The 12422-nt window shown below is 41.6% G+C and overlaps 1 protein-coding gene and 1 long non-coding RNA gene across 3 annotated transcripts in view; one reads left to right on the top strand and one right to left on the bottom strand.

Moving 5' to 3' along the window:
• Positions 1-11371, bottom strand: part of LOC125614497 — a 12725-nt gene extending 1354 nt beyond the window's left edge. The window contains exons 1-2 of the long non-coding RNA XR_007345076.1: positions 10925-11371; positions 4212-4214 (exon numbers count right to left, since the gene is read on the bottom strand). This is a non-coding gene — a long non-coding RNA (uncharacterized LOC125614497). The remainder of the gene's footprint in view (positions 1-4211; positions 4215-10924) is intronic.
• Shroom2 (shroom family member 2) overlaps positions 19-12422 on the top strand; it is a 130246-nt gene continuing 117842 nt past the window's right edge. Inside the window, exon 1 of one of the 2 annotated variants that reach the window (XM_015505231.2) lies at positions 19-87. The gene's annotated coding sequence lies outside the window, so the exon portion shown is untranslated. The remainder of the gene's footprint in view (positions 88-12422) is intronic. The other variant, XM_015505230.2, reaches the window with a different exon arrangement.

The following is a 12422-nucleotide window of genomic DNA, read 5'->3' as shown; positions in this document are numbered from 1 at the left end:
GTGGAGGTGCAGCTTAGCGGCGGCGCGCCGTGGGGCTTCACCCTGAAGGGCGGCCGCGAGCATGGCGAGCCGCTGGTCATCACCAAGGTAAGGCAGCCGCGGGGCCCTCGCGGTGACAGTCCCGAAGTGGCCGCGACGCTTAGTATTGTCCGGGGTAGGGAGTACCGGAGGGAGCAGCCCTCTGTTCCGAGGCGTGCGACTGCTCGAGTCAGCGGCAGAGACCTGGGCACCGAGGCTGACAAAGGTGTGTGGTTCCGGCTTCACCGCGGCCGCTCTCAGGAGATTTCAGGCGCCGAACTGAGTTTAAATGGCTCCCGTTCCGGATCCCTTTCCCCTCCCCCTCCGGGAAAGGGCCTGGTAGAGTCCCCTCTGACTCCTGGTCTTCCAGAGGGCGACTTCTACCTGCGGGGCGGTCCGGAGGTGAGAGGAGGAACATTCCTAGGAGCCAGGGGGTAGACAGAATCGTCCCCACCTGTTTGCTTCTCTAGGGTCACTAGTTCTGTACCCGTTATCACTATGAAACCCAGACTGGCAGCTGCCGCCTGCCCAGCTTCTCGATTTCCATCAGCGCATCAATATTTACTGACTTTCAGCTTCCAGACCTATATCCATGCGCACTAGATACCTGCAGAAACTTACAGAAACTTTTCATTGTGCTTATGAAAGTAGGACTTGAAGAAAGTACTAATTTGCGTCAACTGGAATATGCATGTATTGGGGAAGGGTTGCTTTAGAACTGGAACTCTCTTATCTCAAAACAAAATTCGTCTTGAAACTTACCATCCAAATCTGGATAAACCTGTAGAAACAAACAGCAAACCAGTCTGTTTTCTGCTAGTTGAAAGTGTCTAGTGGTCAGTTTCTTTGAAAAGCGTTGAGCTCAGCCATTGTTAGGGTGTTAGGGACAAAGTCCCCTTTAAAATGTAAATATTCCTGGCTACTAGAAGCTTTTGAAGGTGACTTACTGTTTTTCTCTGCTTTTCTCCCTCACCACAGCAGGAAGAAATTAAGTGACTCCTAACCCACCCCACCGGTAGTGAATTAGGGAAGTGAGATGGCTTTGTGGTCCAAACAGCAAATGAAATGCCAAATTTCTCTATTCTGTATTTTCTCTCTTCCTGTCTCTCCTCGGACTGGGGGTTGAACCTGTAGGTCTTTGCCCACTCGATGAGTATTCCACAACAGAGCTACAACCCCAGGTCCTCTCTTACATTTATAAAACTGGAGACTTGAAGGGGATACTTGCATAACTGTACACTGAATTTATGTTGAATTCAGGAAAGACAGTGTCCTCAGGAAAGAGGTTGTCATTGTTATAAATTTAAGGATGTGATCCTTTATCAAATTGGAATCTTTGAAAAATCAGTGGGCAGTCATAGAGTGTTTACCCTGCCCATCCAGGACATGCTTCTGAATATTTCTTAAAGTACATTAGCTTGTGCCTTTAAAACAAGGTTTTAGAGGCCATTTCTTTCTTTTTTTCTTTCTTCCTTTTTTAAATGGATTGAACCCATGAGAGTCAAGCACTCTACCAACTGATCTATATCCCCAGCCCTTAAAGACCATTTCTGATGGCAGCAATTGAAAAGATGTCAGGTAAATAACACAGATCTTTAGCATTTCATGTACTTCTTTTCTTAAAACAATGTAGCCAGGCACGGTGGCACAGGCCTGTAATCCCAGCAGCTTGGGAGGCTGAGGCAGGAGAATCATAAGTTCAAAGCCAGCCTCTGCAACTGCACGGAGACACTAAGCAACTCAGTGAGACCCTGTCTCTAAATAAAAATACAAAATAGGGGTGGGGGATGTGGCTCAATGTTCAAGTACCCCTGAGTTCAATCCCCAGTACAAAAAAAATATTAAATTTAAAAATGTTTTTAAAAATTCTATCTTTATAGCAGATGGAATAATTTATAAAATATTATTTGACATGAAGTCTTGTGTTTTGGCCCTGCATGGTGTAAGAAGGTTGGTGGAGGTTACTTCAACTCTAAAATACACTAGTTTCATCAGAAGTTGCTCTTTTGTACAAGTACTCCAAGTTCTAAAAACTCTGCATTCTTAGTGGCCCCCTGGTTCTTCCTATTTCTAGAAATTGAAAGATGTTGCTGGTCAAGCCCAGTAATGCTAAGCACTCTACTACTGATCTGTATTTCCAGCCCTACTTAACTTTTACACATGCTCCAATGTGGTTTTGTTGCTTAGAATGGAGGAGATTCAGAAAATCTGAGGGCATTTGTCTCTTATTTCCCTGCATATATATATGTAAATAGATATGTGCTGTTGCACCCTAACTTGTGCATGCATATATATTAGCCGCATGTTCTATTGCATAGTATCAGCAATATTTCACCTACGTGTTTTTCTCCTGTGTTAAGATCACTGGTGATGTTTGCATATAGCCTGAGAGCTGGTAATTAACTGTCACATTATTTAAAAGGGAGAAGGAAAATGTGTCCATTTATGGCCACTTAAACGGTGAAAGCAAACTGTTGTGTTGGAGACTAGGGAAAATTATTCTACCACCAGAATTTGAATTAATCCAGATTTTGAATCTTCCCTTCCCAGTGGCTACTGAAAAAATCATCAGAAATCATTAAACAATAATTCTTGAAATAGTTCTTTTGCACTTAAAAAATACTTTGTAATTAAATGGTTACTTATTGGACCCTTGGGATTTGCACAATTTATTTTCTATTTAGCCAGCTTTGAATTGAGAGTAGTTTGATCCAACAGCAAGAGGACACTTTTTTTTTTTTTTTTTTTAATGATTAAAGTGGTGTCATTCGAAAGTCTCACAGGAGTGTACATTTTAGAACTGGAAGGAGCTGGGGGTGGAGCTCTTGCCTAGTATGTGCAAGGTCCTGGGTATATCCCCAGCAGCACAGAGAGCAAGAGACTGGAAGGGATGTTAAGAACAAGGCTGGTTCAGTACTAACCTTCAGATGGAGGAGTTTCATTAGCCTATTTTAATAGTTGAAACAGCTGTGGCCAAGAGAGATTAAATGGTGTATACTGAAATCACAAACCTGGGGAGTCCTGGGAAGGACCCTGAATCTTCATCCCTCCTTCTCCTCCAATCAGTGCTATCTACTTGCATCTGGAATTTCTTGGCAATGTCATGTTGAATAACTTGGTGACATTCATTAGGTGACAAATTTTCAACCTTGGCACTGTTAACATTTTGTGTTGAATGATTCTCTGTTGTGGGGACTGTTCCCCAGATTCCCTGGCCTTTACTTGCTAGATACCATTGGTTATCTGTCCACAGGTGTGACAACCAGATATATCCCCAGATGTTGCGTTACGTTAACCCAGTTGTGAATCACTTTGTTGAGTTAATGGTGTGTCACCTTTGCTCTTAAAGTGTCTTTGTGTTTATTTAATTCTTTTTGCCAACCCTGGCCTTGAGGGTGGTGTGTTTGGAGGCCCCTGGCATTTCCACTGTTTGTGTGGAGGGCTGTTTTCTTTCCAAGTATTGGTCCTGAGAAAGGAGTTATTTACATAGTAAAAGGCAAACAGATACTTGCTTCATCTGCATTTTCATAGCCAGAAAAAGGAAATATCAAGTGGGACTCCCCAGTACTGCATTTTATAGTCATGCTGAGTGGCCTGGTTAAGGTCTGACTTTTCTCGGGGTCTAGTATAAAGTTAAAGGACACTAACTTCCAGGGAGCTTAATATTTATGGAATTTGAGGTGCGTGCCTGAAAACCATTGAGACCTCTGCTGACCGATGGCAGCATATGTAGCTTGAAATCTTCCTGTTGTTAGTAAAAAATGCTTGAGAACCTATTTTTTTCCTTGCTCTTTTTACAGAGAAAGCAGGAATAATGTCCCCACTCTAAGACCCTGCAGAGACTTGCTAGTATTTCAGGACCCTGTCTCAGGGCCTGTGTAAGCAGACACGGTGGAGATTTGCAGTCCTGCTAGTTTTGCATATTTCTTTCCTCATCGGTTCAGCCAACAGAAAACTTCAATGGGGGAGGAGAGGGTGCTGACTTACTAACTTCACCCTAGTGGCTTGAATTCCCAACAGGCATTTGGGGAATACTATTCATTTGGAAACATTAAGTACACCAGCTGGGTGTCAGGCGGCCCCCTGCTGCCTCAGGAATGTTTGTTAAGGACAAAGGAATGAAGCCTCAGCCCCGCCTATTCATCGTTTCTTGGAGTCCCCCCACTAAGAATGCCAGAACCTTCGAAGAAGACATTCTTTTGGACCTGGCCTACTCCCTCCCCTGGCAGTGCCCGTGGGTACCCATTAGTTTTCAGGTTGCCTTTGGTAACAGAGCAGTCTTGGAGGGGGACTGGACTGCTCTGGAGCTGGATGCTTGAAGATTTCCATAGGTTCCCCACCTGACTTGCCCTCTCAGAGTGCTTCAGATAGGGCATTTTGCTGGATGTGAGAACATTATGAATGTTTTTTATTGTGAATGCTCAAGGCAGAATCGGGGCACATTTGGTGGCGTGTACACTATATCCTACATAAAGCATTAGACCAAGATGGCAGAGGGCTCAGAAGGACAGATCGTTAGGGATGCGTGGGAATGAGAGATCCCAAGCCTCTCACATTACAGTGATTTGATAAGGGGGGTTCACTTTAGGGGGCCAGCTGAATTGGGGTCAGCATTGACCTGGGGACTGGGGAAGTCAGAGCAGCTGCTCTTTATGTCCTTATATTTGTTAGGAGCCAAGTTCTTTGTCAAATATTAGTTAAGTCTTTGAAAAAGAGGGGTCCTTGAATTCAGCAGTAGATCTGGAACTGATGGATCTGAATTTTGTAGATTTGGGTCAACTTCTGTGTTTACCCACAATTCATGATTTGTAGCTGGCAAAGCTGCTGCTTTTATGGGTGTCTGAGAAATGGTAGGTGGGTGAGAGTTTGCGACCCTCTGCCTTATGGCATACCTGAGTGCTGTGGCCATAGCAGGTCTTTGGAATTGTAAAACCCATTCCCTTTTTGATAGCAGTTACAGTGTTTTCTGAATTATTAGGGTGAGTGTACTTCTAAAGGCTCATTTGTACTTGAGAATTAATAGTATGCTTAAAAAACATGAGGTGAGTTTCTTTCCTGTGCTGAAAGACCTTTTCAGTTGGGAGACCTTCCTTGCCAACCGGCTTTCAAATAGATCTTTATTACCCTTTCCCAGCCTGCAAATTAACTTGGCCCTGCTGAATTCTAATCCTTGTTCCTCCAGAGATGTTTTGGACAGGGGGGTGGCAAACTGCCTTTTAAAGTTCTTTTCCAAGGTCTGGTACCTGGAGGCTTTGAGGTTCAACGGGTGGAGGATTCTTCCTCTTTGAGACATTAGTGTGCTTGACTCACACCTATAAATCCAGAGGCTTCGAGGATTATGAAAAGCTATAACTTAAGTTATGTATCACACTTCTGAACCATGCTGAATTTGGTCTTCGTGGCTCAGTTATGAGTATTTCTTAACATGTCCTAACATCTGTCTGTTAGGGGGGGAAAAACTAGTTCTCCTGAGAGCTAAATGTGGAATAACAAATAGTAGTTTTCACCTTGTCATAATGAGCTAGGGTTTCTTAACCATTTTTGTATTTCATGGCCAAAGAAACTGGGCTCCTCACTTGGGGAGGGCTGTTTTTTTTTTTTTTTTTTTTTAATTTAAAGAAATACAGTTTGGACTTGTCTCCTCTCCCAAGGTTGTTTACTGTCAGCATGCAGATAAACCTGGATTTGTGACCAAGCTCTTAGGGGCAGAGGAGGAAAGCCCTAGGCTGTGTGGATTTTTTTTTTTTTTTGCACCCTGGGCATGTGGAGAGATTCTACAAGATAATTTTAGGGTATGAAGGCTGAATAGTCTTTTTATTCAGGTTGTCTTTTAGTTTCAAAGACCAGGTAGGAGTAGGGCAACACTTTGAGCAGAAATTCTACAGGTTTCTACAAGCCACAGCTTTTCTTACATATGTGAGCTAAAAATTTTAACCCACAACAAGGATTTTGAGAGAACTCTGAATTCCATGTACTCTTTTAGACCTTTAAAAAAAAAAAAAAAATTGACCGGGACTGGGGGATGTAGCTCAGTGGTAGAGTACTTGCCTAGCATGTGTGGGGCTTCTATCCCCAGCTCCACCCCAAACAAGCAAAACAAACTAACAAAGCACTGTCAGCCTCTGATACAAGGAGGGTATAGTTTGAAAGAATTATTTTCCTGTTACCTTGTTTGAGCAAAAATTTGCATTGTAGGAGATGGAGCCTGCTCCTTTTATGGATATGAATGAATGTAGACTTCTTGTTGGGGAAACGAAGATGGTTTATCATTAAAAAATAATTGGGACTGGGGGTTTAGTCAGTGGTAGACACTTGTCTAGCATGTATCAGGCCCTGGATTCCATCCCCACTAGGGCAAGAATAAAACAAAACAAAAAACAACTCAGAAAACTAACCTCACTATAGTTGAACCTTAAGCTAGGTTTTCTGAATTGAAAAGGTAACATTTTTTTTTTTTTTAATCCCTAAGTATTAAGTTGCAAGTGATGTTGACTGCATCTGTTGTATGAAGATGGCAGAAAAACAGTGTTCTGGATTGGCTAGGATGGGTAGGGGTTACCTTTCTTTTGGCCAAAAGTGAATAAGATTTTCAGATCAAAGGCAAATACTGAGGTCAAGGAGAAACCAGGCTGGGTAGATTGTGTGCCCTTGAAAGGCTTACTTACTGGAAGAAGAAAGGAGACAAAGTGTCAAAAAATGTATCTTTTTGATAGTTTGTTTTTATGTTAATCAAAGTGGCTCTTGCACAGAGTAAATAATCAAAAGACTCTTCTGAGTTGTTACATACCAACAGCGCCCCTCCCTAGAGACAGCCATTGAACTTGTGTCTTTTGGCACAGCCATCTCTATCCTTAAACAGTGGGTTTGCATTGTATATAGCTGCCACTTTTGTTGCTGTTTTGTTCTTCCCCCTATAGGAGGTTACGGTTTAGATTTTCCCCCACTCTTTTTTTTTTTTTTTTTAAAGAGAGAGAGAATTTTAATATTTATTTTTTAGTTTTCAGCGGACACAACATCTTTGTTTGTATGTGGTGCTGAGGATCTAACCCCGGCCGCACCTGGGCCACAAGCATGCTACCGCTTGAGCCACATCCCCAGCCCTTCCCCCACACTCTTTAACTGCCAGCCTGCCTTCTCCCAGCTACATTTTTTTTAACCCCTCGCACTCTCAATGTAATTACATCATAATTTTGTTTGGAAGAGAATTTTTTTTTTCAGCCTTGGCGCTGCTGACATTTTGGCCCGAATAATTCTCAGTTGTGAGACTGTCTTTTGTAGTAGCCTCCCTGGCCTCTTCCCACAAGGTGCTAGTCACACCCCTCCACCTATCTCCAGATATTGCCAGTTGTCCCTTGGGGGCAAAATAGCCCTCTTAGAGGAGCAGTGAGTTAACAGTATTCAGTGTTGACATTGTTTTCGGGCTGGGGGTCTAACCCAGGGCCTGGTGCACACCAGGCAAGCACTCTATCATTGAGTTAAACCAAAGATTTTATAGCTCTCTTGTACTATTTTTTTTTTTTTTGAGAGAGAATTTTAATATTTATTTTTTAGTTCTCGGCGGACACAACATCTTTGTTGCATGTGGTGCTGAGGATCGAACCCAGGCCGCACGCATGCCAGGCGAGCGCGCTACCGCTTGAGCCACATCCCCAGCCCCATTGTACTTATTTTTTAAATTTTATTTATTTTTTCTTTTTGTAGTGCTGGGGCTCCAACCCAGAATCTCACCTACGCTCTGCCATGGGAACCACATTTCCAATACTATATTGTTTTCATTACAAATTCTATCACTCTTGAGTCTGGGGATACATACTTATTATTATTTTTCCTGCACAATATTTTGCAGTTGCTGGGATTAATGATACTTTTTCTTTGCATAATTTCCTGTCTACTTACTATTGATTCATCTCCCAAATCTTCTTCAATTATGAAACATCTCTTATATTCAAATACAGAGTGTGTCATCTTTTGAGACCTTCACTATCAGCAAATGTCATAATTTTATCTTGAGAAGTTTCATGGTTTGGTAAAGTCTCTGTTGGAGACTGTCTCTGGAAATTGTCATACCTACTTGGCTAATGGCTCCCAGCATCTCTTAGCACTCTGAAGGTGGTCTCCTTTTGATGCACAGTATTGCTGGAGGGACATCAGACTTTTCATCCTTTTGACTGGCTCTAAACTTATTTTTCAGTTCTTTGTATTTTTGTTCTAGATTTCTAGGAGATTTTGTTTAACCTCATTTTCCAATCCTTCCTTTGAGTCTTAAATGTATATACTCTTTTTTTTCCACATTCCAAAATGTTGTTTTTTGGATGTTCCTTTTATATATGGTACTGACATTGTTTCATGGTTCGTTCTTTTCTCTGGTAATAGTAAGCTGGTTTCTACAAACTTATCTTTCCACGTAGAGTCTATTTCCAAACTCTACTTTCATTGTTTGCTTTGGCTTCTCTCTTTCCCCATAGTAGTTTCCTTCAAATGCCTAGTGCTTCTTGGCCATCTACTGGTATTGAAGAGTATGTTGCCCAAAATAAAGGAGGCTCTGTGCCATGTGGGCAAGTGTTCTGGTGAGGCTCTTCTGTGGACTCCTCTAAGGCCATGGGCTTCAGATCATTTCCTTCTGAACTGGCCATGTCAGATAGTAACTTTTTCTCTACCTAATAAATTTCTTGTACAGAGCATATTTAGAGGTGATGGGAAGTCTGCCAATGGAGGGGACCCTTGCCGTGCTCGCCTGGGTGAGAGTGCCCATCTCTGTCCCCTTCTCTGACCACAGTGGTTCCAGTTTGGAGGGAAGGTCACCATTAGTAGTAAGTGGCAGTGCTTGCTTATGTCTGAAGCTGGATCTTGCATTTGGTTTCTAGGCTTATCTAATCTTTTTTTTAAAGTTATTATTATTTTTAGATGTAGTTGTAGAAGGACACAATATCTTTATTTATTTTTATGTGGTGCTGAGGATTGAACCCAGTGCTCCACATATGCTAGTCACGGGCTCTACCACTAACTACACCTCCAGCTCCCCTCGGTTTATCTAATCCTTAATCCTTCAGTCCGTCAAACTAGAATCACTTCTGTTTTATTGTATTAACATGGGGATTAAGTGAGGCAGTGTGTAAAACTAGCTGTAATAAATTTGAATTCCTTCTTAACTCTCCTCCCTCCGTTTCCCTAATGAATTCATTAAGAATTCATTAAGAATTTGGGAAACTTGGCTGGGTATGATGATGTACACTGGTAATTTCAGCAATTACAGAGGTGGTGGCAGGAGGATTGCAAGTTTAAGTTCAGCCTGGGTAACTTGGCAAAGCCCTCTCTCAAAGTAAAAAATGAAGAAAGGTTGAGGATGTAGCTCAGTGGTAAAATACCTCTGGGTTCAATCCTTGGTACCACTGGTGGGCATTGGGGGTATGGGTTAAGGAAGTATTTGGAACACTTATTTTAGAAATATAAATTTATTGAATGACCCATATAGTATAGACAGATTCATAGCTAGGTTTTGAATGGCATATGATTTTGTGACTGGTTTTAACTGTTTAGTATGGGTTTATAGGAATGCATTTAATTACCAGATGCATCTATTGCCAGCTCCAGGATATCGTCTTGTGTTATATATAGTCCACTAAAAGTGATTATTTCTTCCCCACCTTCCAAACCACTTAAACCCCTCCTTTTAAACCACTTAAAAATAATACTGTTTTTTCTTTTCATTATAATATTTATGATTTTTTAGATCATATGATATTCAGAATAATAGGATTGTGTGTGTGTGTGTGTGTGTGTGTGTGTGTGTGTGTACTAGAGATTGTAACCAGGGGAGCTCTGCTACTGAGGTTCATCCCCAACCCTTTTTATTACTTATTTTAAGACATAGTCTTGCTGAGGCTGACATTAAACTTGAGATCCTCTTACCTCAATCAGCCGAGTCAGTGGGATTACAGGCATGGGCCACCGTGTCTGGTAAGAAAACATTTTTAAAAGGTGATTTTTAGGAAGTGAAAGCAGTGGAAAAGATGAACATTAAATATGCCTGTGACAACAGACTCCATTTCTTCACTCTTTGGCAGTAGAAAATCTTTCAGGGTGTACAGCTGCCGAAGTCGGTATCTTCTCTTCCTAGTGGGCACGTGTTAGACTCTGTATCCCAGCTTCTCTTGCAGGTAGGTGTGGCCATGTGACAGTGTTACCCAGGGGAGTGCTTGAGTAAGCGATGTCTACCATTTTATATCCCAGCTTGCCTTACTAGCACAGGTTCCTGAATGGCAGAGGAGGTGACTTGTCATGGATGTACCATTACATGAGCCAGAAATAAACCAGTGTTGTGTTTTGGTTCTTGGATAACTTGCTGTGTCAGCCTATTCTAGCAAAAGAAATCTTGAGACAAATCAAAAGTTTTACATTCCACTTTGAGAGAAAAAATATAGACTTTATTTATACCCCATGAGCCAGTGTGACTCTTCAGTTTGTTGAAGGAATCCCTGTGGGTGTCCAATTAGCATGTAGCTTATTGCCTCCACATTTTAAATTGGAGACTTTCACACCCAGTCTTTCCACCCCAGTCTTTTCTTTCTCTGAGCTGATAATTTGATTTTCCCTCTGTCATGTTTTCCCTTCCCTTCCCTGCAGATGATTGCCTGGGAGCTCTGGAGAGGTAGGGCAGGAGGCTGGGAGGATGCCTAGTGTAGAGTCGTCAGGTAGGGCTGGTCAGAGGCAGAGGTGGGTGGGCTGTTGGAATGGTTTCAGGGATTGGACCTTTCTCCTGGCTCTTCTGTCCTTCCTAACCACGTGGGTTTAAGTGCAGAACATTTTGCCTGGGAGGGGTACACTTTAAGTCATCATTAAGGGCTGTTATCAGATTAGTTAATTATAATCCTGTATGGTAGACTTTTCTTCCCCTGAGGAGTAGCACTGTTCCAGGTACCATGTCACCTAAGGAGGAAGAGTTAGGAAACCTTACGGGGCCCCAGGGCCTGGATGCTTGGAGCTGCAACCCTCTCTGGTTTTGCAGTGCAGGTGAAGGTGATTCTTTGCTGATGGCTGGCAGATTCTGAAGCTGAGGAAATTCTGCCCCTTTGTTAATTGTACATATATGTGTAACTTTGTAAACACAAAGATATTTATCAGTGCTCATTGTACATATGCTTATAAAGTTATAAGGGTAGTGTTCTCTTTTTATTTTTATTCATTGCAAAAACACTAAGACAATATTGAAAACAAATTAAAGGAAGAGACTTAACAGTAGTCCACATACTTAGATAAGCATTTTATTTGTGGAAGTACAACTATATTAATTTCCCTTCCCTCTATTGAATGCTTTGCTTTGAATTGTTAGACCCACTTATTCATTGGTTGATGGTAATTCTTAAGAATTACATTGTCAAGGGCTAGGAATGTAGCTGCTCATTGTTAAAGTGCTTGCCTAGCATGCATGAGACTGGGTTCAGTCCCTAGCACTGCAAAAAAAAGAGGAAAAATTACATTGTCAAGAGTCTTTGGGATCAGATCATAGATTAAAGGAAGTTTTAAGTTTTTATATGACACTTGAAATGTTAAAAAGTGACATTTGGGGCTGGGGGTGTAGCTCAGTGCTAGTAAAGCACTTTCCTAGTATGCACAAGGTCCTGGATTCCGTCTCTAGCACCACCAGAAGGAAGAAAAAGAAAATAAAAAACAAAAGATATTTTGTTATCATGGAACACATTAAGTTTTGTAATTTAACCTTTTCTAGATGGGCATATTATACACACACACGAAAAACCCTACTTTGTTTCTGGAAAACAAAGTACTTTAGGTTGATCAAAATGTCAGTTTTTGCAGCAACTGGGTTTCTGTTATGTTTTGGTATGTGCAGTTTTTCTTAACATTTTCATTATGTTTTTGAGGCCCTAAATCTTGAAGTTTGGAAAGAAAACATCTGGACTTAAAAAGACAGGCTTGCTTCTGCTCCAGTCATATTTATTTTCTGTTGATTTAACAACAGAAGTTTGTACACAGTGGATCCCACTTAGGGTTTATGAGCTGGGAATGGTAGAGTTATCTTCACTCCCCCTCCCCATCTTCAGGGGCTGGTGTTTTGGAGAAGAGTAATTAAAACCCCATACCATTCTGCATATTTGTGAAATTTCAACCACAAAGATACTTTTGCATTCTTTGTTGCTTTCTGGGAATGGGTGCTCCTTCTTGTGCCCTGAAGAGGAACTCCCTTTGTTTTTATAGAGAGTTTAATTCTCAGATTACCCATGCTGTAATTGTAGTTCTGAAAAAGATGTTTAATTCACACACACACACACACACAACAAAAAAGAAACTCAGTCTCCTTTTCTTTTGAACTATTTTTGCAGTGACCTCTACGGGCTCATTTCCTTTGCCCTTTGCTGGAATGTTGATTTCTCTGGAAAGGTTGTTGG

The sequence above is a fragment of the Marmota marmota genome, unplaced genomic scaffold, assembly GCF_001458135.2.
Source record: "Marmota marmota marmota unplaced genomic scaffold, marMar, whole genome shotgun sequence".
Classification (NCBI taxonomy): domain Eukaryota; kingdom Metazoa; phylum Chordata; class Mammalia; order Rodentia; family Sciuridae; genus Marmota; species Marmota marmota.
This window is presented reverse-complemented; position numbering and strand designations above follow the sequence as displayed.